General features: G+C 33.1%; 1 long non-coding RNA gene across 1 annotated transcript; it reads left to right on the top strand.

The window, feature by feature from the left end:
• The first annotated feature begins 313 nt into the window (after nt 1-313).
• LOC124533982 lies at nt 314-1,448 on the top strand. Its single transcript, XR_006966714.1, has 2 exons — nt 314-491; nt 1,086-1,448. It is a non-coding gene; the product is annotated as an uncharacterized LOC124533982 (long non-coding RNA).
• Nucleotides 1,449-22,904: the final 21,456 nt, after the last annotated feature.

Here is a 22,904-nt window from a genome sequence, read left to right as displayed (position 1 = left end):
CGATAGAACATAAATCATATGTTGGAAAAAAAGTAGCGGCAGATTTGTAAAACCGCCACTGGCTATACATTGTTATATTATTAATAAAAAAAATTTTGAACATATTTATTTATTAAAAATATTTCAATGATATCATAATTATATTACACGTCAGAATTTTTTATATATATTTTCATTTCAGACGCTTATGTATACACGAGTATAAGATTAAGTATAATAGTTTTAATGCTATGCTAGTATTGCATCATTTATAAAATGATATGAAACTGGAAGCGTCTCTCCCTTATCTTTATTTTGTATAGTATACTATACGTATAACTTCACAAAAATATACAATTATAACAAATATATTTTAACATATTTTTATTGAACAAATGACATTTCTAGACGTTTATTTACACATAAAAAATAAAAATATTACGTTATCTGTAATAATGTTAAATCAAATTTGAAAAATAACCGTCAAGATGAACCGTTATTTTTTATCCAAGGTAAGTTTTATTTTATTTTTATTATTAAGCGCCTTAATGTGTATGTATTTTATAAAATAAACATTCTCTAATGTCTGTACTTACATATTTTTATAAAATTGCTGTTGTCACCATACGAATTAGCATGATTTTGTCGTATTTTTTACTAACGTATATTATACTATACAATGCCACAATAGGAGTAATTTACCTTTCATTTGATGTGTATAGAATAATATACATTGCTAACTTCACGGGATCAATATTGTTTTACTCTAAACTAACTAAACTTTAAAATAAATTTAAGATACTTGCAATCTTCTTTTCTATTTGAACTACTGAATCAATTTTATTATAATTTAAAAAGAACCTACTACCCAGGTGTTTTAGAAATCGTCTGCTGAGACACTCACGAGGTTGTGGGCTCGATTCCCATAAAAATATTATTACTTTTATTATTATTTTGTATTATCTATTATTTATTAATACTGCATGAATAATTTTCTTCATTATGGGACCAATAATAAAGTATTTACCTATCTCTAACACACTATTGCTTTACTAACATGATGGTTGGGATGGTTGTTTTGCATGTTTCTTTTGCTTTGGTTTTAGACTGCTATGAGTGAAAAAGCTAGGCGGATTTTATCCTTAGTGCCTGAAAAGAATGCAGACTCTGACTCAAGTGATGTGGCAAATAGCGATGATGAAGCTGCTGGAATGATTGGACCGGCAGAAAGTTCCGAAACAGCCTCGATAAATTCCAGCTACGAAAGGTTAAACCTCTTACAAAGTTCTGATGATGACGGAACGCATACAGATGACAATTATGCCGAAACAACTGAAGTTCCTCTTACTTTTATTCTTAAAAAGGTGTTTTCTAATCCATCAGAGAGTAATTATGACGCAGTAATTTCAATTTCATCCTTAACCTCTTTACTGTACTAGAAAAATCAATTTACCTTTCTTTGGCAAAAAGCACAGTTCAAAAACAATGCAGAAATAGTAAAACCTATGTTTCTGGAAAATGTTTCATCTAATTGATCTTCTTTACTTAAATTTTATAGATTTTTTACAAAAGACTTAATAGATATCATTATAACTCACACTAATTTAAATAGCATACAAAGTACTGGAAGATTCATAAAAGTTACAAGAGAAGAAATACCAGATTTTTTGGCGATTAATATCATTAATATCATTATAGGCAATTGTAGGGGCCTGTAAGGTTCACCTTTGTTATGTGAAAAAACTAAATTGTTTTTTAGAGTCACCACAAGCAATGGGGTCTACGTTTTTATAATAAAAACATTTTTTAGGGTTTTAATTAGGTAAAGTTTTTATACAAAAAATATTTCTTATAATTAAATATTTTTATGATCAGTAATATGTGTATTTTTAATTAAAATAATGCCGTTTATTTTTTGGTAAATGTTAAAAGCAGTTTAATTCAAACCCTACCTAAATAAAGCAATGTATAGTATAATATACAGTCCCAAAAATGCGCTAATCACAGTAAACGTAGCAATGTATATTATAGTATACATATTGTTTTTCCAAAATTTCCATATCATGATTTTTTTATTTATTTTTTTGATGTTTTTTATAGCACAAAGAAACTACCGAAATAATTTGTTTATGCTTTTCTTTAAAAAAAAAAATTTGCCACGATAAGGGTTCTGAACCCTTATCGTGGCAAAATTTTTCTGTGGTCAAACTCCTCAGAAATCTCTCAGCCTGTCGGCGCTCTTCCAGTTACGATAAGAGCTTTGGCGCATGATGACTATGTACCTGTGAACTGACGCACCGTAATTTTGGGGACGCACCCACAGACAGCACTCGTCTCCGCTGCTCGCTATCTGCATCGTCATTTAATGATTCGTCACTACCGTGCTCAATGTACCTACACCGATTGATAAGTTCTCAGGGCACTCTATCCAAATAGACTAGCAGTCGTGACAGTGACTCGTTTATTTTCCAAACCATTTTCCAGTATAAATATAAAAATTAGGATTCTGATCTGTATTTAGTACTAAATAGGGGAATGAGAGTCAGGCAGTAGGCATTCATCTTTATAGCAAAAGAAAAAATATTATATTTTTTATTAATTTTAATACGGATAATTAAGTGTAGCGTTAATATTAATATAAACAAATTAAGACATAGATTCGATGCAGGAAGTATTCTGCGATTATTTGAAAACCCCATCGCTCGAACAAATGACGACTCAAGGTTTGTTTTCACGCACAGAAGCAAAACGAAGCGTTTGGTATATTTCTTATTATTATTAGCAAGTCATTCATTGCTAATGAGATTGTGAGGTGTTTTTGTGTTGAAAACACAATATTTATTTTATTACAATCTCAGATGTCAGTCTAGGGCGGAAGATTTTTGATAGAGATAAGATTTTTACTGCAGGATTTTGTTGTGCTATGTAATGCTACGTTCAATATCTTTAAGGGAGTTATTGATTACATTAATAGTCTTTTAATTTCCCACTGGGCCAAGGCTTCCTGTCCCTTTAAGGTGAAGATTTGGGGCATATTCCACCACGCTGCTTTAACGTTGAAATTAGTCACATGCAGGTTTCCTCATGTTGTTTTCCTTAAGTACCAAGCACGACATGAATTAAAAATATAAAACTTCAGTGCTCCTTGCCGGAGTTTGCTTGTAATTATCAGTTAAGAAAGTCAGTACATTTGTTACGTAATACCTTGGCCACCGATTATTTTAATATGCTATATACGTTACCGGTTACCGGGGGACACATAAAATACCTTATTTACTTGGTGGTAGCCAAGCTTTGTGCAAGCCCGTCTGGGTTTGTACCACCCGTTTATCAGTTATTCTATCGCCAAATAATAGTACTCAGTATTTTTGTGTTCCGGTTTGAAGGATGAGTAAGCCATTTTAATTATAGGCACAGGGGACATGACATTTCAGTTCCCAAGGTTGGTGGCACATTGACGATGTAAGGAATTTTAATATTTCTTACAGCGTCATTGTCTATGGGTGATGGTGACCACTTGCCATCAGATGGCCCTTATGCTCGTCCGCCAAACTATATCATAAAAAACTATAAGCCAAATTTATTAGCATGAACATCCCAAAAACTTCTTCTACCCCAACTTTGGGGTGTATGAATCCAGAGCCTCGAAACCTACAGCCTAAAATTAAACCAATAGACCTCAGAGCGATTAAATTATGAATTCTCTTAAACTTATAATAAGTTTTCTACGCTATTAATTTTCATTTTAAACTGTTCACAGATAAGTACTTACTGAGATACCAAGAGAGGAAAGCAAAGAGCCTGTTGCTGACATAATACGGCGCAGAAATTATTTAACGCACGGATTGTTGTATTCGTTTCCAAGAAAATGAGATACACCTTTGTTTTCGGACTAAATATTATTTAAAAACATAAGAATATTTAAGCTATCAATATATATGATATCGAATAGTTCTTTTACAGCAAAAATGGAAAACTAAATTAAAATACTCGTCCAGTACACTGCATGGTCTAACCGATTGGCATTTGTTTTCTTTTAAGCAGAATTTTTAGAACTTTCTTTTTCGTGGTATTTCAGTGCGGTCTGGATTAATATACATCGCATGCTATGTAGGTATGTATGTAAGTATTCTTGGTATTCTTGGTGGTAGGACTTTGTGCAAGCCGGTCTGGGTAAGTACCACCCACTTATCAATTATTCTGCCGCCAAATAACAGTACTCAGTATTGTTGTGTTCCGGTTTGAACGGTGAGTGAGCCAATGCTACTACAGGCACAAGGGACATAACATCTTAGTTTCCAAGGTTAGTGGCACATTGACGATGTAAGGAATAGTTAATATTTCTTACAGCGTCGTTGTCTATGGGTGACGGTGACCACTAACCATCAGGTGGCCTATATGCTCGTCCGCCAACCTATTCCATAAAAAAATAATAATAAGATAAATATATTATAAATAGTCTTTGCCATCTTTTGTTTCTCTACACGTTTATTACTTTTCTTTTTTTTATGGTATAGGTATAACCTATGATAAATAGCTGCTTTTTTTAAACTACGGTATTTCTGTCTTCTATTTACATAAATAAAAAATTCAAAATTGATCTATCTGTTCCAGGTATTTTGCATAACATTGTTAAGCAACTAGTTTTTGAGTTAAAATTAATTAACTAAGTTTCAATTTAGCTTTACAAATTTTCAAATACAATCTTCAAAGCTTTTTAATTTACTATTAATTATGAAAACTTGTAACAATAATCTTTGTATCACTGTTCTTGTGTCTGGAAATCTTTGATCCTTCACGAATGTTATTGTATTTCTAGTTTTGGGTACATCAAAATTTCCACATCAACAAATATACAGGCGCAAGTTGTACGAATAAGACCATCTGACTGATTCCGAAGGCATGAGGCGCGAGGGTTTTAACGTCCAATTAGCCAAACAGGCCTTTTGTGAATCGAAATGTTTGAAACGATTCGCCTGAATACGAGTCTAGTTTTCAATTAAGTTATTTAACAAGCAACGTGGACAGTTCGAATAATTGTGTGACCGCAGTCAACTTCCGATGGAATTTATTTGTTTGATCGGAAATGCAAGATTGTTCACAGTTCAAAATTGAAATTGTTTATTATTCTTTTTCACCCAAGTTTAACATTTCTTATTTTAAGAATGTAAATTATTTTTTCATGACTTGCAACTAAATGTTAATCCGAAGTATTGTTTTTTAACTATTATTTATAACTGTATATATTACCTGTGTGTATTCATCTTTTTATTTTATTACGTATATCGCAACATATTATATCATTAATAAAATATAAATTTAAATATGTATATTGGACAACATCACATACATTACTCTGATCCCAATGTAAGTGTATAAATGTAATGTAAAGCACTTGTGTTATGGAAAATCCGAAGTAACGACGGTTATCTAGTATTATCATAAATATACGATTGGTTAAAGTAAATAATTTGGTTTTGAATGCTCAAAAAACAAAATGTGTAGTTTTTACCCTACCCAATGTTAGAAAGCAAAATTATAATATATCTTTAAACGGTCTTGATGTAGCCGATACTACGGTGTTCTTGGGAATAGAATTGGATTCCAGACTTCAGTGGAGTCCTCATTTATCATCCCTAATAGGAAGACTCAGCTCCGCAGCATACGCGGTTAGAAAAGTTAGACAACTAACTGTTGTTGATACCACTGGTTTCGTTTATTTTGGTTATTTTCACAGTATTATATCATAAGGCATATTACTTTGGGATAACGCTGCAGATTTTGAATCTGTATTTATTTTACAAAAAACAGCAATCTGGTTTATTTATAATCTTGGAGCTAGATACTCTTTTCGGGATGTTTTTAACAGGGTAGGAATCCTCACTGATGCGTCGCAATATATTTACAACAATATCACTTTGATAAAATCAATGATAATCGTTGAATATGCACAAAGAAGAAGTAGGATAAGCTTATAACACCAAGTTTCCGACTCCGAAATGTCAATAAATCCCTAATGGGGCAAGGTATCCGTTTCTATAATAAAATTCCGCCGACATTTTTACCTTTGCCGTTTCGTAAATTCAAATCGTTTGTAAAAAATACACTGGTAAAAAGGCATATTATTCGATACAAGATTTTATAGATGATAAAAAAGTGGAGTTAATACCTGTTGACTTACGAGCAGGATATATTAATTTAAATAAATGTATTTAACTAGCTTGATTTTGTATTTTTTAAATGTTGAAAAAGAGTAACTACTGAGTTTTTTACCGGTTCTTTTCGGAAGAAACTACTTTCCGAACTGGTGGTAGCTTCACTTAATTATTAAATGACGATTCAAAACTGCTTGTAAAAACTTACTTGAATAAAGTTTATTTTGGTTTGATTGATTTGATTTGGTACCATAAACACCCAAACCCAAAAACACCTTATAAATTTAATGAACTTTTTCTTCATCGACTCGGCCTGGAATCGAACCGATGTACACACTACCCGACCATGGAGGTCATCAAATAGTTTTCTTCATTAGTATTAAATTCAACAACGTAAATCTAAATATCTCAGATAGACACATACAAATCAATCTGTAACAATTTTTTTGTTGTAATATTATTGGTCACTTTTAATGTTCTAGTTGAAAACAAGAAGCCCACAATTAAAAGCCTTTCAGCTCCCAATTATATTCATATGTGATGTAAGCAGTCTGCGCAATTAAATAAGCAATTACATTTTCAACAACTTTGTTAAAGCACGACTAATTCGTTTGAAATTCAAATTCCTTTAATAGAAGCAAAGTACTTATATCTATTTATCTCACAACTTCAGGGTTCATTTTCCCAGAAAAAGATATGATGTTAAATTATAGGGTCTTTCGAGATTTTTTTTTTATTTATGGCGATACTAACGACCGGCCCCGGCTCTGTACGGGTGCAATGATATCACAGTAGAAACTTCTAAAATTATCAGTGTTTCTTTACGAATTCGTCCATATATTACATATAAAAACCTTCTTCTCGAATCACTATATCTATTAAAAACAACTAAATCAGAATCCGTTGCGTAGTTTTACAGATTTAAGCGTACGAAGGGACATAGGGACAGAAAAAGCGACTTTGTTTTATGCTATGTAATGATGATATATCCATGAATTTATTCAAACATGATGAAATGAAATATTATTTTCCCTCATGTCACCACTTTTTATAGAAACAATCTTGACCACGTGAATCCAATCCAAACGCTGGGTCCGAATCTTTAACTACATGGGACAAGATTTGATCTAACGCTTACATGTAGCCGTCCAACAATTTCCTTTACAATTCAGCCCGAATGAATTATAAATATAAAAACCCAATTGCTTGTCTGTATTTGTATCCACATACTATTAAATCGACCTTATTCATCCACTGAACCTTTTCTTTCACCAAGACAAATCTACAACGATTTTTTGAAGTAAAAATTTGGTGAGCTTTACAAAATAACAACAACAACTTGTAAATTTCCCACTGTTGGGCTAAGGCCTCTTCTCCCTTTGAGGAGAAGGTTTGGAGGATATTTCACCACGCTGTCTCAATGCCAATGATGGAATATACATTTGGCAATTTCTATGAAATTAGACACATGCAGGTTTTCTCACAATGTTTTCTTTCACCACCGAGCACGAGATGAATTATAAACACAAATTAAGCACATGAATATTCAGTGGTGCTTGCCTGGGATTGAACCCGCGATCATAGGTTAAAATGCACGTGTTCTAACAACTGGGCCATCACGGCTCGATGAGCTTTACTAAGAAGTAATTCCAAAGTCTACATTCAGATACACCAAAAAGTTGAAGTTTAACAAAGGGGCTTTGGAAACGTCGTAAGTGACACGAGACAAATTAGTTTCGATTTGTCCTAGATCCTTGTGACCCGAAAACATAACCACTACGCGTGCTCTTTAATTCATCAACGGGAAAATAGTCATCCCGATAATCCCAATACGAACCTTATTCAAATTACTTAAATTGTAATTTGTAGGAACTTCAGTTATCTAGAGCTGAAATGGTTCATTGGTCAGTAAAATTGAATGTTTAAGTGATTTGTTTGTGTCAAAATGGAAATATACTTTACTCAAGTACTTTTGAATTAACAAACTTCATTCAGTGAAGCCTCTATCGGTTCGGAATACAGATTCTGATGAGAGGAACCGGCGAGAAACTCAGTAGTTACTCTTTTTCAACATTTAAAAATAGAAAATCTGTTTATAATTAATTTCGTTACTGGCGGTGAACCTAAACAAGTAGTGACTTTTCATTAGATAAGCCTCCAGATCATTTACCTTCTGTAATATGAAAAAAGGTTAACAACTTTGATGCGGTTTCTAAAGCTAAGTGCTCATCAATCATTTTAATTCAATTAACCATATTTAATAAAATTATTTCCTGAATTATACAACAACAACAAAAGGCTGTCGTTTTCCACTGCTGGGCTAAGGCCTCCTCTCCGTTTGAGGAGAAGGTTTGGAACATATTCCACCACGCTGTACCAATACGGGTTGATGGAATACACATGAGCAGAATTCCTATGACATTAGACACATGCAGGTTTCCTCACAATGTTTTCCTTCACCGCCGAGCACGAGATGAATTATAAACACAAATTAAGCACATGAAAATTCAGCGGAGCTTGGAACCCGCAATCATCGGTTAAGATGCACGCATTCTAACCACTGGGCCATCTCGACTCATTATGTAAAAGTATAATCCTCGTTATTTAACCCACATATTAAATTATGGACACTGTTTTCAATAATCTCATTATAGTTTCATTACAATTGATCTAATGTTGTTATCTGGAACGCGTCATTGAATTAATCAAAATTTATAACAAAAGACGCCGTGACAGGTAAATATTTAGAACAACTGATGATAATTATCATGATGCAATTTAACGAAACGTTATCGTGACGTAACGTAACTCAACCAAACTGGTTCGTTGCAAGGTTTTTCCACAGCCATATTGGTTTGAATGATTTTGCAAAAAGTCACACAGACCTTACAAATATTGTATCTGTATATACTACCAGGATGATGGTCAAAAATATTGTATAGTGTCAAACATACTATATCTATGTAGAAACATAGATTAAGGATATTTGTACATTGTCTTAATGCAAGTTTTAACATATATGTGTAATTGTTATAACAAAGTTTTATGTAAATATGTAAATACTAGATGTAATAAATATGAGGCAACATCATTACTCTACAATGTAAGTAGCTAAAGCACTTGTGTTATGGAAAATCAGAAGTAACGATGATACCACAAACACCCAGACCCAAAACAACGTGGAAAACTACTAATAATCCACATCGACTCAGTCGGGAATCGAACTCGGGACCTCGGAGTGGCGTACCCCTGAAAACCGGTGTACACACTACTCGACCACAGAGGTCGTCATTTTTAAGGTAATAACAGATACGGTTTGCGTTGAATTACCCAATAACACTTGCGCTAAAATAATTCCAATGTTCAAATGTATTACAATTCTTGGTGCGATCGCCATTACCATTATGGATAAATACCCCAAGAGCCTCTTCATTTACAGAAAGACATAACCAATTTAATCTATTATATAGTACTAGCGACCCGCCTCGACCTCACACGGCTGCAATGCTGACGCTAAATATACTACAGATTTTTTCTTATTTCTTTGCTATTGTCCATGTATCATATACAAAAACCTTCCTTTTGAATCACTCTATATAATAAAAAAATTCAATTCAAAATCCGTTGCTTAATTTTAAAGATCTATACATAGGGACAGACAGCGGTAAGCGACTTTGTTTTATACAATGTAATGAAGAATCGTAAAAAAAGCCCTTGTGTGCTAAAGAATATTTTATCACTAATGACTTCTTAGTTTATTACACGTGTTAAGTCTGACAATCGCGAAATGTATTGTCTCTTGTTGTATGAAGAAAAATGTATAATCCAGAGGAGTTGCTTTCGCCGGTTCTTCTCAATTCCATGGTGTTAATTTCCGAACCAGTGGTAGATTTTTCGACTATAAAAAAGCAAGTAAAATAAACTTCTAAAATAAAGCTTCTATTATGAAAGATTTTCGCTTTATTTTTGATATACGTATATAAAATAAAAGTAAGAACACGAATATTATGTATTCCAATAGACCGCTTTATTTCATCCCTGTTATGGCGCCGTTTGCTGTTATTATTTTATATGCGTGAAATTGACTTACATCAAATGTTTGCATCGTAAAGCAATATTATGGTAATATGAAGATGTGAGAATTTTTATTATACAATCGTGCGAAATTGTTTCGTGATATGAGAAAACGGAATCAAGTTTACATAACTCGTTCAGTAATTACGTTACAATATATAAAATTATGATGAAATATATTTTTTTATCGGGAGCCCGGAGAGAAAAAGCAATTTCGTTGTATAATAAGTATAACCTTATGATACCGTCAGAGTTCCAAGACCTACGGGGATAGGTTAGGAAAGAAAAGGATACTCATAATTGCCAGGTGTATGTTTTTTTTGTATATTATATAAACAACATCCACGGGCTTACAAAATCAAAATAAACTTTATTCAAGTAGGCTTCTACAAGCACTTTTGAATCGTCATTTTACAATTAAGTGAAGCTACCATATCATTTTACAATTAAGCTAAGCTAGTAAGTGTTCAAGTGTTCGGTAGATTCTACCGAGAAGAACCGGTAAGAAACTTAGTAGTTACTCTTTTTCAATATTTAAAAAATACAAAGTTATGTTAGCCTCATTTACATTCGTTTTATCATTACATCATTTATATTCGATCATACATTACATCAGATATTATTTACATTCTTCTTTAATACATTATTGCGTTTTATGTTTTGTCGTGATGAACATTGGCAGATCTGCGCTGGACTTCGAACTGGTCTCCTTATGGGAAGACGTGGCACACGCTGACTCTATATATATTTTTTACATACTTTATAATTACAGCTACATGTTTTTTTTTAAAGTAAGTAAAGTAAAGTAACAACCTGGTAAATTACCCACTGCTGGGCTAAGGCCTCCTCTCCCATTAATTAAGAGGGTTTGAAACATATTCAATCTCGCTGTTCCAATGCGGGTTGGTGGAATGCACATGTGGCTGAATTTCGATGAAATTAGACACATTCAGATTTCCTCACGATGTTTTCCTTCACCGCCGAGCACGAGATGAATTATAAACACAAATTAAGCACATATATATAGTGGTGCTTGTCTGTTGCCTGTGTGAACCCGAAATCATCGATTAAGATGCACGCGTTCTAACCACTGGGCCATCTTAGCTCGTTTTATTTTTTTAAATTATATATAACTTAAATAGCAAATGTTTGTATTAGGATACGAAATGTGTTTGGGAATCAACTTAACTGCATAACGTCTAAGGAAAAATATGTTGTAACAAGGACGGGAGGAGCAACGCAAGATATATGTGTATATAACCTCCTTTCTTTCGAATTATATTATTTCATTCCCTTCAAACTTCAATTCAAATTATAATAGAATTCACAGTATACATCAACAATTATTTTAATCAACAATGTTCATTTATAAAATATGATTTATATTAAAATCATAATTAAATTATAATCTAATAATTAAAATTTAAATTCATAGAACAGATGCTCATAAATGGAAAATTAATTTTGTTTTGAAATTTATTACATTAGTAGGTATTACCGAGCATAATGTATAACGTGCTGGGACTCCTTACTTTGCGCAGATATCATTTTAATATAATAAAAAACAACAACACATAACAACTGCCAGACAATTACCCATTGCTGGGCTAAGGGAGAGAGGAGAGTCCGAACACATTCCACCACGCTGTTCCAATACGGATTGGTGGAATGCTCAATATGTGGTAGAATTTCTATGAAATTAGACACATGCAGGTTTCCTCACGATGTTTTTATTCACATTCTAGTGTATTTTCCGAGTAAAATATACAGATTGCCATGACTAATACACGATCTAGAATTTAATGGTAAGAAAGAACTACCGATATTACAAAAACTGTTTAGGATTTAAATAGTCACGTGATGTGACCTAGAATATCTCACGTTGATAATGAGCAGCATCACATTATGTCTAGGAAAATGGGTCGTGCCATCCGACGGGCGATTATAACCGCGCGTTCCTTTGCCAAATCTGATAAGGTGCCCTTCCTCTCTGACGCAAACTTTCGTCCATTTACACGAAATTACTCATATTGCAGGAAGCATGTTATACATCACCAAATTTAACAAACACTATCATCATCAAACACAAATTTGACAAAATAATAACATTTTGGAATCGAAATACTAATGACTTTCTAGTTGACTGCACACCTTGGGAATAAGATGATCGCCTCCAAGCTGTTTCAAATGACAAAAATACATGTTATACTAATATATATTTATGCCGGTGAATTTCTGTCACCGGTTCTTCTCAGGTCCGCGGTGTTTAACTCCGAACCGGTAGATTTTTGCGTTGGGTCATCATCACTTTACCCTATTTTCCTCTTATAATCCGCTCTAACAGAAAGAGTGCAGTAAATTCTTCATCAGTAGTTTCATCACACGCGTCACAATTTTCAAATCCAATACATACAGATTTCCTAACGATATCTTCCAGTATAAGTTTATCACGATCTGCCTTCGCGGCTTTCAGACAGTCAGACAGTCGGTCACTATGAATACATCAAAATTTTAGTTGGTATAATATAATTTGTATTTACAGATACGGATAAATAATTGAATCCATTTAAATTTTCATAAAATTCTGGTATGATTTTCATAGCATTATTATAATCGTATCACGAGCCGAGCTAAGCGGATTATACGGCTTAACTTCTTTAAAATATATTTAAAAGAATTGAGGCCGTCGAATCATAACACTGCTACTTTTTTGGCATACAATGGCCGTGTGATGATAAATGTTTCTTTTTTACTCCCACTCCATCCATACCGATCACTACACTGCTTTTACATATTTGAATGTGAACATAATGATAAGATGTATTTATGTGTGACATTTCTTATAAAAATAATACGTACTTAATTTTGATTATAATAATTATAGCATTTAAATGACTCAATAATCTTATCATGTCATGTTCCGGTTCGAAGGATAAGTGAGCCAGTCAGCCAGTGTAACTTAAGCTCCTCTTCCATTAAGGAGAGGGTTTGGAACATATTCCACCACGCTGTTCCAATGCGGGTTGATGGAATGTACATGTGGCAGAATTTCGACGAAATAAGACACATGCAGGTTTCCTTAGGATGTTTTCCTTCACCGCCGAGCACGAGATGAATTATAAACACAAATTAAGCACGTATCTATAGTGGCGCTTGCCTGGGTTTGAACCCGCAATAATCGGTTAAGCTTCACGCGTTCTAACCACTGGGCCATCTCAGCTCGTTGAAATGAATTCCTAGGAATAATATCTTGAATGCATAAGCTCGATATGGTTTTCGGAGATAGCAGAAGTCTTTGACACAGTGGTTACACATGGTTACTGTATGTGAAGCCGGCTTATGCAATTCATGTGAAATTCTAATCAAACTAAATACCAGAGAGCACCACAAGCGCTTTAGAATGGACTTAAGCTGACTCGAATGAAAATTGAATCTAGCATTAGACAATTATGTTATTCAAATACCATTGCCGGGATTCGAAGGCTTCTCTGTATGGAGATCTTCTGGTGGACAAAATGCTTGTCAATTATTGCAAAATTAATTCTTCTCGAGCATTACTAAGACATTTTTTTGTGTCTCGAGTCATCTTGTACTTGATAGTTAATTAAAGCGCAAACTATTAATTGATGTAATCAAATGACAGAGAAGTAGTTCGAAAAGTCAGGTAATAATGTACACCGTCAGAAGTTGGGGTCATTATCAAGCATTGGGACCATACGTAAACTGTTTGTATACTTTATATTACTTGGTGGTGGGGCTTTGTGCAAGCCCGTCTGGGTAGGTACCACCCACTCATCAGTTATTCTACCGCCAAATAACAGTAGTCATTTCAACGGTCAACAGGGTGAGTGAGCCAGTGTAACTACAGGCACAAGGGACATAACATCTTAGTTCCCAAGGTTGGTGGCACATTGACGATGTAAGGAATAGTTAATATTTCTTACAGCGTCATTGTTTATGGGCGATGGTAACCACTTACCATCAGGTGGCCCATATAATCGTCCGCCAACCTATACCATAAAAAGAAGAAAAACTTTATACATTTATTTGCACACATGTAATACTTCTTCGTAAACTTTACTTATGATTCCAATTGAACCCTAAAATGAATGCATGGCATATGTTGATTTCTCTCAAGTACTTTTATTTTATTATCGTCTCTTTACTGTCCCTATATTGTCGTCAGCTTCAGCGTTATTGCATATTTGAGTTTATTGCAGAATATTCCATATTTTGATGTCTGTTATTCGTGACAGCCTTACTAAATTTCTTTTGTAATATTAAATGTTCTTTGGTTTATTTAACAATTTATATGATTTGGATATGTGAAGATAAATAATAAAAAAAAAAAAACAAATAAAAATATGTCTTTTTTATAAGTATTGCACGAACATCTCAATATAAATTCGACATATTGAATCGTCAGTCATGAGAATAAAGATCTGATTCCTGTAGTTGTTGGTTCACTTTTGAACTACAACATAATACCTTGTATTACAGCTTGTGTTAAGTAGCTTGTGAGATACAGATCTAGTATAGAAAATTAAAAGTAACAGCCTTTAAATTTTCCACTGCTGGGCTAAGGCCTCCTCTTCCATTAAGGGGAGGGTTTGGAACATAATACACCACGCATGGAGCATATTTCCACGGGTTGGTGGAATACACATATGGCAGAATTTTTTATGAAATTTGACATATGCAGGTTTCCTCACGATGTTTTCCTTCACCGCTGAAAACGAGATGAATTATTTATTTATTTATTTATTTATTTATTTTGGAAACATACAGTAACTATAGAATACATAAAAATTTTGACACAAAAACTATTACTTAAACCTAAATTGTTTCCTATGTTAAATAATTCATACAATTTTTACAGTTACAGTATAGATGCAAATAATTATTATTAAAATTTAATTAAAATTTTAAATTTAACAATCTTCAAAGCTAATTTAAATTAAATTAAATCGAACTTTAAAAATAGATAGACATATTATAATGACATTAACTAATTAAAAATTAAGTAAGGCAGTAAATAATATAGTAAATTAAAAATAATAAATTCACACAATAATTCACATTAATAGATTATATTTAAAACAATACACTAAGAGATATAAGATTACACAATGTTATCGCTTAATACAGCCTCAATCGACTTTCTATATTTGGGGAGAGAAAGATAAAATATGTCAAATTCATTGAACAAATTGTTGAATTGCTTACAGCTTCTATAGACAAAACGGTTACTTGCGAATTTTGTTCTAGTTATTGGTAAGCTAAATGTTGGTTTGTGTCTTGAGTTGATTCTAGGACAATTAAAATTAAGATCACCAAGAAGATAGTTCGAGTCTACCAAATTGTGAAGAATTTTGTACAACATGACCTGATCGCGTTCGATTCGTCTATTATAACACGATTGATACTGCTCTAAAGTTTGCGGGTTACTGCACGACTTAAATTTGCAATGTTTTATGAATTTTTGTTGTATCCTTTCTATTTTATCTATATGAACTGTATACTGAGGACTCCAAACAGTAGAAGCATATTCTAAAAGAGGTCTTACGAGTGATTGGTATAGTAATACAAACGTTGAAACATGCTTAAACTCCTTGGAAATCCTCAATATGAAACCAAGCATTTTGTAAGCTTTGGATGTAATTTTATCAATGTGTTCAGCAAAGAGTAATTTAGAATCCAGGTAAACACCCAAGTCCTTTACCAATGTAGTTCTATTTAGTATCTCACCATTTAAATAGTAGTCGTATTTAATAATGTTTTTTTTACGACTAAATGTAATAACGTTGCACTTTTTAATATTTAAGAAAAGAGAATTAATTTTACAGTAATTATATAAAGAGTTTATGTCACACTGTAGTTGCTTACAGTCTTCATTATTACGTATAATTTTGAAAATTTTGTTGTCATCAGCAAATAATAAAAAGTTAGAATTTTTAAACACTTTATCGATATCATTTATGTAAATATTAAACAATAAGGGCCCCAAATGGGATCCTTGGGGGACTCCGGATGGTACCGGAATAAATGAAGAGCAGTACCCTTTTATAGTAACAGCTTGACTACGATTTTTTAGATATGACTCTATCCAGCGAAGTAGATCGCCATGCACACCGATAGACCGTAGCTTAGTAATAAGAATGTTATGAGAAATCTTATCAAATGCTTTGGAATAATCGGTGTACACGACATCTACCTGATGTCCTCCGTCCATAGCCTCGAGAACAATGTCCGTAAATTCACAAAGGTTCGTTTCATTTGACCTTCTGTTGACAAATCCGTGCTGCTCTCTTAAGATTAAAGGACGTATTAAAGGAGAAATCATATCATAAATAATTAACTCAAATAATTTAGGTATACAACTTAATTTTGAAATGGGCCGATAATTTCTTATGTCATGTCTATTACCATTTTTGAAGATGGGTACGACAAAGGACTTTTTCCAAATAGAAGGCATAGTACATGAGCTTAAAGATAGAGAAAATAGTAAATATAAAGGTAAAGATAAAGTTTTATAACATTTATTTAAGAAAAGAGGTGGGATTCCATCAGGCCCAGATCCTTTATTGATTTTAAGCTGTTTTAAATATTTTTGGACACTAAACAATGAAATGTCAACAGAAGCCAAGTTAAGAGCGTGATTATTATAAGAATCCAGGCTATTTATTTCATCGACACCACGGACTGTGTCAAAATTGGATTGAACGAAGGAAGAATAAAAGTAGCCATTAAATAAGTCACTAATATCATGGCCATTGTCGGCTGAGATACTGTCCAAAAACATCACGTCAGGTAATTCAGTCGACTGCCTTTTAGATTTTACAAAAGTCCAAAAGTAACGTGAATTTCTGACTAGAATCATCTCCGCGTACTCTATGTATTTTATATAACTTTCAGTCTCTAAGCGCTTGTATTTAGCGCGTAAAAAACTAAAAGTTCTATAATCGCTATAGTTCTCATAGATTTTCCATTTTTTGTGGTATATCAACTTTTCTTTGGAAACCTTTATTAGAGCAGGTGTAAACCATACTGGATATTTATTAGAACCAATTAGCGTTTTCGAAGGCATATGCGTATCTATTATTTTGTTTACTATTAAGTAGAATAAGTTAGTTGCTTGTTCTATATCCAGTCCATGAAAGCGGTCATACCAATTCACTCGAGAGAGTTCACTGTTAATTATTTCATAATTCCCTCTATTAAATAGACGAATAGTACGGGGAGCATTTTTAAGGGTACTAAAGTGAATATCCTTCAGGACTATGTCTAGAGCCGGATGATGTAAATCCTCCTTAACCAATGGTGATAAACAATGGCTAACTAAGCATAAAGAGTTACTAAATATCAAATCAAGGTGACGGTTATGGTAATTTGGAATTAAATTATATTGTTTCAGATTATTAAAATTCATGAAAGCTGACATAGATGTGACAAGTGCATGAGAACTAGATCCGTGTACTTGAGCTGACGTAGAATCACTAGATCTTGACCAATCCGCAAAAGGAATATTGAAATCCCCTAGTATCAGAAAGATATCCCTAGGGTTCACAATAAGCGTTTCGGAGATATTTTCGTAGAAATTTATTAGGTCATCGCATTGTGTACTACATTGAGGGAAATAGCAGCAGTAAATTCTACATCTAGATTGGTTATTGCTATTTTTAATTTTAACACACAAACTTAATATGTCACAGGAATATACGTTATTAGAAGGTTTAATAACCACGTCGCCAACAGACACTCCCTTACGTACGGCAATAAGAACACCTCCGCCCATAGAATCGTTTCTGGAAGAATAATCACGATCACAACGATAAATTGTATAACGGCAATCAAATAATTCGGAATCATGAATGCTCGGTAACAGCCAGGTTTCAGTCAAACAAATCACGTCATAATCTGAATGAAGAACATTCGAGTATAAATTGTTAAGTTTCGTGCGTAGACCTCGAACGTTTTGATAAAATAAATTCACCTTAGTAGCCATAAGATCTTAATATAACTATATGCTAACCAACTAACGGTTACAAAGGAAAGTAACCGTCTAGTTGATAATACCAAGATTATTAAACATAAGCAACCCGTATTCATATATATAAACATAATGTGGAAATATTGTCCAGAATATGGGCATAGTTTCATCTTTCTCCAAATCCCACTTATGTAATTTGGTCGATATATTTTATAGAAATATAGCAATACAATTCTTAAAAACAGATTAACAATCAAATATTCAAATGTATGCATCGAGAAATACAAATTGTAAGTACAGATTAAATTTTTTTTAAATCAATTTCGGCATTAATATGGTAAATAGGAGAAGTATCATTTTTTCTAATTAAAATTGAGCAGTTCTTGACCCAAACGTATTTATAATTATTTTCACGAGCTAAGGTCTTAGTTTTACGCAACAGCATTTTGTTGAAACTAGTTAAGTGGTCATTAAAATAAATGCGACCACTGTTGCCTGCATAACCAATATCTGAAGCTTTTAAATGCTTTTTTTCCCGAAGTTTAGCTAAAAAATCATCTTTTTTATAACGGGAAAGAAAACGAATTATAATTGGCCTAGGTTTTTTGCTGTCGTTAGATTTAGGTGTAACTCTAGTAATAAAATCGATATCATTGGTAGAACATGCTGTGTGATTGACCAGGTTGGATAGATTTTTGAATAGCTGCATTAAATTTTCATTTTTAGATTCCGGGACACCAATTATTTCGATATTTGATCGGCGTGACCATTGTTCCTTCTTATTTATATCAGACTGTACTAGTTCTATAGATGAGCTCAGGTTTTTAAAATCAGATTTTAACGAGTCACAAGTCTTAAATTTGTTTTCGACGATATCTATTCTTTTTGTTACGGCTTCATAGTTTTCGCTCATAAACTGAAGGGATTTCTGCAGAACAGTAATTTCAGATTTTAGATCTTCCAGAATATGTTGGAAATTCAAAAAAGCTTCCTTAAACTCGACTTTTATAATTTGCCGGATATCGTCTGAAGATGCTGATACTTGACTCATAGTTTTCTTATTTGAGCTTGTAATTACCGTGTCGGATGAAGCAGCATTTTTATTGGTTTTTTGTCTCTATCGTTTAGTTACATTATTGGAAGGCCCACTATTTGTATCGTTTTTAGGTGAGTTATTAGAGCACGATAAACAACGCCAGGATTGTTTTAGGTGTTCATCGAGAATACAAGAATCGGGTAGGACACACGACGAATGAAATTCGCGGTCACATGATGTGCACACCAAAGGACCTCCCGGCTCAGATGTAGTTTTTTTGCAGCATGAGAAATCCATTATTGGTTAAGATATTATTAGGTCGAGAATATTCAATTAAAAGTCACTTGAAAAGAAAAAAGACTGTGTCTTGTCGGTCTCGAACTCAGGATGATCATGCGATCATCCTGAGTTCGAGACCGACAAGACACAGTTACATGCGTACACGTACGTTGAGCTTTACATGCGTAAAGCTCAACGTAAACCACTGCGCCACGGATATCTTAATGATGATTGTGAATATTAGGAACTATATGTGCCGTGTAAAAGATAAGTTAAAGTTCAATGAACTTGCTTGGTTTTTTCAATATGAAACTCATTAGCACAAACACATATATCACTAACCGATGCACAAAGCGATGACTGTTATAAGTTCAATGTTCATAATTTTGCTCATTTAAAAATGGGAAAAAACGTAGATTTTTACACTATCCGCACTAAATTTACTGTTATAATTTATCACAAAGGGGTCCTCTTCTATGAATTTATTATTAAAATGCAAAACTTGGAGACTAAAGGATCGTATGAGATTTTTAAAATAGAACAACACAGTATGCACCTATACTGATCACGGGCTCGACCCGAACACAAATTAAGCACATGAATATTCAATGGTGCTTGCCTGGGTTTGAACCCGTAATCATCGGTTAAGATGCACGCGTTCTAACCGCTAGGCCTTATCTAGATAGAAAGTCTCTACATATCCAGATGAAACTGCATATAACTTGAACAACATCATAAGTACTATTTTTTATCACACCTTCTTATATTTATCTTACACGTGGTGTCTTTCACGCGAACTAAAGTAAATAATATAAAGCTCAAAAGAAAATAAACTTCTTTAAAATTAAGAAAACATATTGATGTAAAGAAACGCCTACTTCGTTTTATCATATTTAAAGACTAAACAAGTTAGACCTTTGAGGACAAACGACCCAATATAAATTTAATCTAGGTTAGGTAGATTACTTTGTAGATCAACTTAAGAGCTCTTTGAATGGTCCTTTTGAATCAAGTTACTATGAAGTTGGGTACGCATCTGTATAAATAATATTCTGTCATTCACGTAAATTTAGAAAATTAAGACTAAAATGTTTTCGGAGTACTGAACCACAAGATTTAGTTATCAGAGTGCTAACTTTTTTTTCATTAGTAGTTATAAAATAACTACTAATGACTACTAATCTAATATATGTACTTCATAGACTGATTTCGTACGTAATATGATAATGGATAATGTATGTGTATATTGCCTCACTCTGGTCTTCGATGATCGGTGTTCTGATGTAGAGTCAATTAGCTTTCGAGTCTTTCGAAGTACGGACATGTAAATGTTTATACGGACAAAAAACTTAAAAGATGTCCCATTGAAGTTTTATTGAGCCATCACATGGACATACCACAGTGGGATCCGCCACAGGTTGCCGATTGCCAAGGCTTGATCGCCCTGTGGCGTGAACCCCACCCGGATCGAACACCATGGATTGCAATCCACCCAGCGACCCGGCTGTAGTTGCAGTCGGCGTTGCCACCACTGTAGGGGGCCATCGCCCCGACCAGTTACCCCGGGGCCTATGCGGGCCTGCGTGGATATCTCATTCATTTTATTGATCTTACCGGATTTTAGCTTTGTGACTTTGTCTGTTGAATAAGAAAGCGAATATTTGTTGCATTTGTCTAATTTTATTCAATTTAATGTTATTTTTTTAATATAAAATGATACCACGACACTAGGGTTTTATCCTGAAGTTATATGGCAAAAATAAGTAATATTGTTTTTATTCTTGTCTTTATAACATTAAAATTATTTTTGTTTACATATATAACTTGTGCATGTACGCAAAGGCTTAGGCTACTTTCCTTTATATGTACAAAGTTAATAATATTACTACATACCTAAGCCGACTGTTCTCCTTTTTAACCGACTTCAAAAAGAAGATTAGCAATTCGACTATATTTTTTTCTTGGCTGACACCGGCTCCAAAAGTAACAATAATTACATTGTGTAATCGTGAATCGACTTTTAAGTAGTCTTATATTTTTCATTTCATTTTACTTAGAGAAATATTTTGATCATTGTTATTCATCAGTATTTCGTCGGTTAGATTTAAAGCTAGCTAAACATATTAATTTGTAGAAACAGAAGAATACGCAAAAAAAAATTTTAACTTTTAAGTGCATATTGATTTGTCTTAAAAAGGTGTTATTAAGCTTAAAGAATCTTTGCCTCATTCAAATTATAATAATTGTTAATTTCCTATTATTATATAAATTTTCCTAACTACGAAACACAAGGTAGATAGAATATCCAAACAGACCAATTATTAATTGCTATTTTAATAATATTACATGAGATTTACTTCAAAGCAAAACAGCTAGTTTAGTCATATTGAGGCAAAATTTAATTCATAATTGTAGGCAGATTTGTTGAATACTAATTTAAATAATTATGCTAATGACCTCACAATGGAGCTGAAATTGACTACAGATTTGCAAACTAGATGATAAAAGGAAATGTCATTTAAATTAGCCAAAACAGATGTACAGTAACACAATATAGTCTGTTTATTTATACAGATTATATTTTAAACAAGTTGTCGTCCCCGGCTTCACTCGCTTTTTAGGTGTTGCTTGTCTTGTCTTATTGATAGATTGTTTTTTTCTTTTTAATCAGTACTTGTATCGATATTAAAAGATGCGCTGTGTAATGATATAACGATATAAAAATATCTTGTAATTATTGTATTATGAACTTTGTAGTCCATACAACAAAGTTCAAATTTGAGAAGATCGATTATGATTAGAGTATAAGGGTCAAAATATAAGATACATATGCGTAATCTTTAAACAAGAAATGGTTTGAACCTTGTGCCTGATAGTTATAAAGTTCGTTTTTCAGAAACAAGTATACTTTGTGTACTTAGTACTCGAGACTGTTCACAAAATATTAACCCGAAAAGTGTGCTGGAAATAAATCTGATAAATATTAGCGATTATTAGTCCTTAATTAGGACCGAGTAACTTCAGATTATCAAGTCTTAAATTTGTTATCGAGAGGAAGATTACAATAATTTAATAAAGTATAGTATGTCATTACTTAGATGTAGCATCGACAAATTCAATAAAACTGATTACTGCCGATTTATACAACCAATAGAAATAGCTCCTTATCGCGCTATACATACGTCGCTATAGATTCTCGTGTCAGTTCAACTCGAGAAAGCAAGCGCATGTAAATTGACGTGTCAAATATATTAGGTCATAGGATAATACAAGTTATTACGTTTGTGCAAAGATCATATTCACACATTCATAAATATTGATAATTTGGGAGAGCGCACTTAATTCGGATGTGATCGGTTTTACGAATTTTGCCGATGCTTTATCTAAGTTG

This window comes from Vanessa cardui, chromosome 12 (assembly GCF_905220365.1).
Source record: "Vanessa cardui chromosome 12, ilVanCard2.1, whole genome shotgun sequence".
Lineage (NCBI taxonomy): Eukaryota > Metazoa > Arthropoda > Insecta > Lepidoptera > Nymphalidae > Vanessa > Vanessa cardui.
The sequence above is the reverse complement of the archived record's forward strand: the minus strand, read 5'-3'. Positions and strand labels throughout refer to the sequence as shown.